This window comes from Bufo bufo, chromosome 1 (genome assembly GCF_905171765.1).
Source record: "Bufo bufo chromosome 1, aBufBuf1.1, whole genome shotgun sequence".
NCBI lineage: Eukaryota > Metazoa > Chordata > Amphibia > Anura > Bufonidae > Bufo > Bufo bufo.
Genome location: NC_053389.1, coordinates 394,584,397 through 394,592,841, shown reverse-complemented (window position 1 = coordinate 394,592,841; position 8,445 = coordinate 394,584,397).

The window sequence follows — 8,445 nt, the reverse complement described above, 5'->3', positions numbered from 1 at the left end:
CATGAAGAACAGCGGGTAGGGATTGTCATTTCCCTGCTTCAGGGGGATCCGCAATCCTGGGCGTTCTCGTTACCCCCTGGTTCTCAGGCTCTTCGGTCAGTGGAGGGATTTTTTGGGGCTTTGGGTCTCATATATGATGACCCTGACCGAGTCGCCCTGGCTGAGTCGAAGTTACGGAGACTCCTACAGGGAGATCGGTCAGCAGAGGAATATTGCTCTGAGTTCCGTAGGTGGGCTACGGATACTCAGTGGAACGACCCGGCTCTCAGGAGTCAGTTCTGCTCTGGGTTATCTGAAAGGGTTAAGGATGCACTGGCGCTGTATGAGACCCCCCTTTCCCTTGATGATGTTGTGTCCCTCTCTATCAGAATAGATAGACGTCTTAGGGAGAGATCGAAAATTCCGGAGCAATTGGTTACCTCTCCCAAGCAACAGTCAGCCTGTACTGACTTAGATGAGCCTATGCAGCTAGGCGGAACTTCTCGTCAGGTCCGTCCTCCCGAGGTTCGCCGTAGGGGGGGGGGGCTTGTTTTTTCTGTGGGGGGAAGGGTCATTTCATTAATGTCTGTCCCTCCTTTCTCAAAAACAAAAGACCGTCGGAAAACTACTAACCCCGGGCTGTGCGGAGGATGTCAGCCGGGGGGTATACGTTTCCTCCATACGAACATCTCAATTTGTGTTACCAGCGGTCATTGTTTTTGGTGTTAAGACGGAGTCTATTTCTTTTTTTCTAGACAGTGGAGCAGGGGTAAACTTGATTGATGCCCATTTTGCCCGCACTATGGGTTTGTCTCTCTGTACGCTGCAGAGACCTATTCCCGTATTCGCTATAGATTCTGCTCCTCTGTCTCAGAGAAACCTCACCCACATTGTTCATAATTTACACCTTCGGGTAGGGGACCACCATAATGAGTGTCTTTCATGTTACGTTCTGGAGGGCCTTCCCTCTCCGGTGGCATTGGGTCTTTCCTGGTTGGTAGTGCACAATCCAGTGGTGGATTGGCAGGCCAGGGAGATATTGGAGTGGAGTGAGCATTGCAGAGAGAATTGCTTAAATAACAATTGCTTAATCGCCTCCATAGCTTCCCTACCTACATTTATTTCGGACTTTGAGGACGTTTTTTCTGAAAAGGGTTGTCAGAAACTACCACCTCATCGTCCTTATGATTGCCCGGTTAACCTGATTCCCGGGGCAAAATTACCCAAGTCCAGGTTGTATAATCTTTCGGGTCCCGAGAGACAAGCCATGAAAGATTATATCTCCGAGAGTCTGGCTAAGGGACACATCAGACCCTCTTCTTCACCCGTGGCTGCAGGGTTTTTCTTTGTTAAAAAGAAAGATGGGGGCCTGCGTCCTTGCTTAGATTTCCGTGAGTTAAACCAGATACCCATCCGTGACCCATACCCTCTTCCTCTCATTCCTGACCTTTTTAATCAGATTGCGGGTGCTAAGTGGTTCTCCAAACTTGATCTTAGGGGGGCCTACAATCTGATTCGTATCAAGGAAGGGGATGAGTGGAAGACAGCTTTTAACACCCCTGAGGGGCATTATGAAAATCTAGTTATGCCTTTCGGTCTGACCAATGCCCCTGCTGTCTTCCAACATTTCGTTAATGATATTTTTAGTCATCTCATCGGCAGGTTTGTAGTCATATACCTAGATGATATCTTAATTTATTCGGCTGATCTGAAAACACATGAGGTGCATGTCAGGCAAGTACTGCAGGTCCTACGGACGAATAAATTATATGCGAAAATTGAAAAATGTGTCTTCGCCGTTCAGGAATTACAGTTCCTGGGATATCTATTATATGATTCAGGTTTCCGCATGGATCCTGGGAAGGTCCAGGCAATTTTAGATTGGGATCTTCCTGAGAACCTTAAAGCCCTACAACGGTTTTTGGGTTTCGCTAATTTCTATAGAAAGTTCATTAAAAATTATTCAGTGATCGTTAAACCCCTTACCGACATGACTAGGAAGGGGACGGATTTTTCCAAATGGTCTGACGCCGCTAAAGATGCATTTTCCTCTCTAAAGGAGAGGTTTACCTCGGCACCTGTTCTAATTCAACCTGATGTCTCCCAGCCTTTTATTGTCGAGGTAGATGCGTCAGAGGTGGGAGTGGGAGCTGTATTGTCTCAGGGTCCGTCTCCTGGCAAATGGCGTCCTTGCGCTTTCTTTTCCAAAAAATTATCTTCTGCGGAGAAGAATTATGATATTGGAAATAGGGAACTGTTGGCGATTAAACTGGCGCTTGAAGAGTGGCGTCACTTCTTAGAGGGAGCAATCCACCCCGTCACGGTGATTACGGATCACAAGAACCTTCTGTACCTAGAATCGGCTAAGCGTCTCACCCCTAGACAAGCTAGGTGGTCGCTATTCTTTACCAGATTTGTAATCACCTATCGTCCTGGGGCAAAAAATACCAAGGCAGACGCATTATCTCGTAGTTTCCCTGGAGGGGGTAACGTTTGTGATCCGGTACCTATTTTACAAAGAGGAGTGGTTGTCTCTGCTGTACACTCTGTTCTAGAGGGAAAGGTGTTAGAGGCTCAGGGGGACGCCCCGGCCTCTTGCCCCTCAGAGAAATTGTTTGTACCGTTAAACCTGCGTCTTGAATTATTAAAAGAACATCATAATTCGGCACTTGCTGGACACCCGGGTAGTAAAGCAACCTTGGAGCTTTTATCTCGTCGTTTTTGGTGGCCAAGGTTGCGTCAGGATGTAATGGATTTCGTGTCTACTTGTTCTACTTGTGCACGCGCGAAAGTCTCTCATACACGTCCAGCAGGGTCTTTATTGCCACTTTTCATCCCCAATAGGCCATGGACACATCTGTCAATGGATTTCATCACTGACTTACCGTTGTCGGCGGGTAAAACAGTTATCTTGGTAGTAGTAGACAGGTTTAGCAAAATGGTACACTTTATTGCGCTACCCGCACTTCCTAATGCTAAAACTCTCGCTCAGGTGTTTATCAGTGAAATCGTGAAGCTTCACGGGGTCCCTTCCGATGTGGTTTCGGATCGGGGAACCCAGTTTATTTCTAAGTTTTGGAAAGCTTTTTGTTCCCGTTTGGGGGTTCACTTGTCCTTTTCCTCAGCTTTCCATCCTCAGTCGAATGGACAGACTGAGCGTACCAACCAAAACCTAGAAACATATTTAAGGTGTTTTGTGTCTGAAAACCAAGAGTTGTGGTCATCATATTTACCGTTAGCTGAGTTTGCCATAAATAATCATTATCAGGAGTCCACTGGCAAGTCACCATTCCTTGGTGCATACGGTTTTCATCCCCAATTTTGTACTTTCAAAGAGGGGGGGTCTTCTGGGGTTCCCGAAGAGGAAAGGTTTTCTTCATCTCTTTCATCGGTATGGCAGAAGGTGCAAGTTAACTTGAAAAAGATGAGTGGTAAATATAAATGCATGGCCGATAAGAAACGGTCGCCAGGTCCGGACCTAGGAGTGAATGACTATGTGTGGTTGTCTACTAGGAATATTAAGTTGAAGGTTCCTTCTTGGAAACTGGGTCCTAGGTTCATTGGTCCCTATAAAATAGTAGCCGTCATTAACCCTGTGGCTTTTCGCCTGGAGCTACCTCAGACTTTTAAGATCCATAACGTCTTCCATAAATCGTTACTCAAGAAGTATGTTCCACCTCTAGAACCATCGCCGCTGCCACCTCCTCCTGTCATTGTGGCTGGTAATCTGGAGTTTCAAATAGCCAGAATTGTTGATTCTCGTCGGGTCCGCCGCTCTCTTCAGTATCTGGTGCATTGGAGGGGTTACGGTCCCGAGGAAAGAATGTGGGTTCCAGCGTCAGAGGTAAACGCCAACAGGTTAATTCAGACTTTCCATGCCTCTCATCCGGAGAGACCTGGTCCTGAGTGTCCGGAGGCCCCTCGTGAAAGGGGGGGTACTGTCACGAGGGTATCAAGAGCCACGTCTGACTCCGTTATACCCGGGGTCAGGAAGTCGCAGCGGGTGGCTGCGCGCTCTATATCTAAAGATCACGTTGTTTCTTAGTGATTGTTTTCTGTGTTTGCCTTGCTATCCTTTTTGTCTCACTCAGGGATCCGTAGCTTCCCCTCCTCAGCTGTTTCTTGTCTGCCACTCCCTACCTCCTTATATTCTCCCCTCACACTTCTCTAGTTGCCAGTTATAGAGCTTCCTGCCTGGACATCTATACTGACCCACAGGAGTTGTGAATCCTGGTTGTCGTTCCAGAGTGCTTCCCTCCGGATCCCTGTTGGGCTTATTGTTGTCTCCTGTTGTCGCCCACCTGGGATTATATGTTGAGTCTGTGTTGTCTGTCCTCCCCCTGGTGTTTTCCCTTAGAGCTAGTGGTGCGGACTAGTGTTCCCATCGCCCTGTTCACTATCTAGGGCTCAGCTCAGGGAAAGCCAGGGCTTTAGGCACGTGATCGGCGTACGGGTGAGGAACCCGTCTAGGGACGTCAGGGCAGCCAGGTGCCAGCCGCCAGGTGAGTCAGGGGTCACCATCTTCCCTCTCACTTGGGCAGGGCCTTCCTCATTCCCTCCCTCTGTGTCACGTATGTGATAGCCACGCTGACCGTGATAACACCCAAATCATCCATTTTACTATAGCAATATTGTCCATTCTTCGGAAATCGCTGCTACTTAGTATGACAGAATGCTTTCAACTTTTATTTGTAACTGAAACTTTTTCCTTTCTTTTTCTCTCATCAACTGAGTCGCTGTTAAAATCTTTTCACTCTGTCCTGCAACATTCGAATTTCCCATTATTGTAGTTACACTAAGATCAAACAATTGCTACTTATCAAACCCGCAAACTTAAGCGTAGTTGCACAAAGATCAAACGGTATCCGATTACTATAAGTAATCGCCACCGAACCAACTAACTCAAGCGCAGTTGCACAAAGCTCAAATGATATAATAGTATTGAACCCACAATCTCTCAAAGTGAAGACCCCTAGTCAATTCACCGGGATACAAAATCTTAATAACTTCCAATTGCCTATGACAATTGGTATTAACCCTTTCCTCAAGTTCTCGTCAGAATCTTGGCCTGGGATCCAATTCTACGTCACAGGATATCCGGCTCAGCTGTCTAACAACTTCCGTTTAGTTCCAGCATGTTCTACCACACAAAGAAGGAATATTTCAACAGGTTCTTTCTAACGGACAGATCAGCTATAATTTGAACCCTTATATCGCGATAACACCAATTCAACTCTTGAGAACCCACAAAAGCGGAAGTTACAGAGGAGATTTGTAAGAAATAAAGCTTTCTTACCTTGCCGGCATGTGATCTCGTCTGATGGTTCCGTTTAAGTCGCTCTCGTGGCGTTTGAATCGGAAGTTACGCAAGCTGTCTGCCTCACGCTCGGCGCCATTTTGTTAGCGCAATTCATGCGCTTCTCCTTCTTCTTTGTGTGGTGCCAAATCAATTAGAAGTATAAGTATGTGCATGCCATACAGCTTTATAATGAGACCAGACACAGTAGGTGTCTTCATGAAAGCATCTTCTCATCTTCCCTGAGCCATGGTAGAAGAGGAGGCGAGACCCCTTTATTCACAGTACATTCACTTAAATAGCAGACATGACATCACAAAAGGGGTGTTCCTTAAGAAGAGACTATTGGCTCCTTAACCTGATAGGAGTGGTTTCACTGAGTCTATAGGTGTATTTGAAGACTGTAATGTAATCCCCTCTTCCCCCTCCCTTATTGACCTTCTCATACATATGGTTTGCGGCCATCTAGTGGACAAAAATGTGTACTACAGAATGTTCTAATTATATATGCGTAAAATAATAAATCCTTCTCTCACAGTACCCAAACCCGAACTTCTTCACAGAAGTTCGGGCTTGGGTTAGGTGTTCTGTAGATTGAATTATTTCCCCTTATAACACAGTTATAAGGGAAAATAATAGCATTCTGAATACAGAATGCATAGTAAAATAGCGCTGGAGGGGTTAAAAAATAAATAAAAATAATTTAACTCACCTTAGTCCACTTGATCGCGCTGCCGGCATCTCCTACTGTCTCCTTCTTTGCTGATTGTAGGAACAGGACCTGTGGTGACGTCACTCCGGTCGTCACATGGTCCATCACATGATCCATTACCATGGTAAAAGATCATGTGATGGATCATGTGATGACCGGAGTGACGTCACCACAGGTCCTGTTCCTACAATCAGCAAAGAAGGAGACAGAAGGAGATGCCGGCAGCGCGATAAAGTGGACTAAGGTGAGTTAAATTATTTTATTAATTTTTTTAACCCCTCCAGCGCTATTTTACTATGCATTCTGTATTCAGAATGCTATTATTTTCGCTTATAACCATGTTATAAGGGGAAATAATAATGATCGGGTCTCCATCCCGATCGTCTCCTAGCAACCCTGCGTGAAAATCGCACCGCATCCGCACTTGCTTGTGGATGCTTGCGATTTTCACGCAACCCCATTCACTTCTATGGGGCCTGCATTGCGTGAAAAACACAGAATATAGAGCATGCTGTGATTTTCACGCAACGCACAAGTGATGAGTGAAAATCACCGCTCATGTGAACAGCCCCATAGAAATGAATGGGTCGGGATTCAGTGTGGGTGCAATGCGTTCAACTCACGTATCGCATCCGCGCGGAATACTCGCCCGTGTGAAAGGGGCCTATCTCTTAGCAACCATCAGTGAAAAACGCATCGCACCCGCACTTGCTTGCGGATGCAATGCATTTTTCACGCAGCCCCATTCACTTCTATGGGGCCAGGGCTGCGTGAAAAACGCTGAATATAGAACATGCTGCGATTTTCACGCAACGCAGAACTGATGCATGAAAAACAACGCTCATTTACACAGACCCATTGAAATGAATGGGTCAGGATTCAGTGCGGGTGCTATGCGTTCACGTCATGCATTGCACCCGCGCGGAAAACTCGTTTGTGTGAAAGGGGGCCTAAGGCTGCATTCACACGTCCGTGGTGTGTTGCGGAGCTGCAAATTGCGGGTCCGCAACACACCAGCCCGGCACCCCCATAGAAATGCCTATTCTTGTCCGCAAGCTGCAGACAAGAATAGGACATGCTCAATCTTTTTGCGGAGCTGCGGACCCAAAGATCGGGGCCGCGCACCGCAAAGGCGGATGCGGACAGCACACTGTGTGCTGTCCGCATCCATTCCGTCCCCATAGAGAATGAATGGGTCCGCACCCGTTCCGCAAAATTGCGGAACGGATGCGGACCCATTTTGCGGACGTGTGAATGGAGCCTAAGGCCCTTTTCACACGGGCGAGTATTCCGCGCGGATGCGATGCGTGAGTTGAACGCATTGCACCCGCACTGAATACCGACCCATTCATTTCTATGGGCCTGTTCACATGAGCGGTGATTTTCACGCATCACTTATGCGTTGCGTGAAAAACGCAGAATATAGAGCATGCTGCGATTTTCACGCAACGCACAAGTGATGCGTGAAAATCACCGCTCATGTGAACAGCCCCATAGAAAATAATGGGTCGGGATTCAGTGCGGGTGCAATGCGTTCAACTCACGCAACGCAGGCCCCATAGAAGTGAATGGGGTTGCGTGAAAATTGCAAGCATCCGCAAGCAAGTGCGGATGCGGTGCGATTTTCACGCATGGTTGCTAGGTGACAGTCTATTCACTGTATTATTTTCCCTTATAACATGGTTATAAGGGAAAATAATAGCATTCTGAAAACAGAATGCTTAGTAGGTTATCAATTGAGGGTTAAAAATAATAAAATAATTAACTCACCTTCTCCTCTTGATCGCGTAGTTACCGGTCTCTTCTTTACTTCTTTAACGATGAGCTGTGGGCTAAAGGACCTGTGGTGACGTCAGATCACATGCTCCAATCACATGGTACACAACACCTAACCCAAACCTGAACTTCTGTGAAGAAGTTCGGGTCTGGGTACCACAGTCGGTTTTTTATCACGCGCGTGCAAAACACATTGCACCCACCCGATAAAAACTGAACATCGGAACGCAATCTCAGTCAAAACTGACTGCAATTGCGTTCCTACTCGCGCGGGTTTGCCACAATACACCGGGACGAATCCGGACACGCTCATGTGAACCCAGCCTAAGGCCCCTTTCACACGGGCGAGTATTCCGCGCGGATGCGATGCGTGAGGTGAACGCATTGCACCCGCACTGAATACCGACCCATTCATTTCTATGGGGCTGTTCACATGAGCGGTGATTTTCACGCATCACTTATGCGTTGCGTGAAAATCGCAGCATGCTCTATATTCTGCGTTTTTCACGCAACGCAGGCCCCATACAAGTGAATGGGATTGCGTGAAAATCGCAAGCATCCGCTTATGGTTATAAGGGAAAATAATAGCATTCTGAATACAGAATGCATAGTAAAATAGCGCTGGAGGGGTTAAAAAAAAAAAAAAAAAATTTAACTCACCTTAGTCCACTTGATCGCGAAG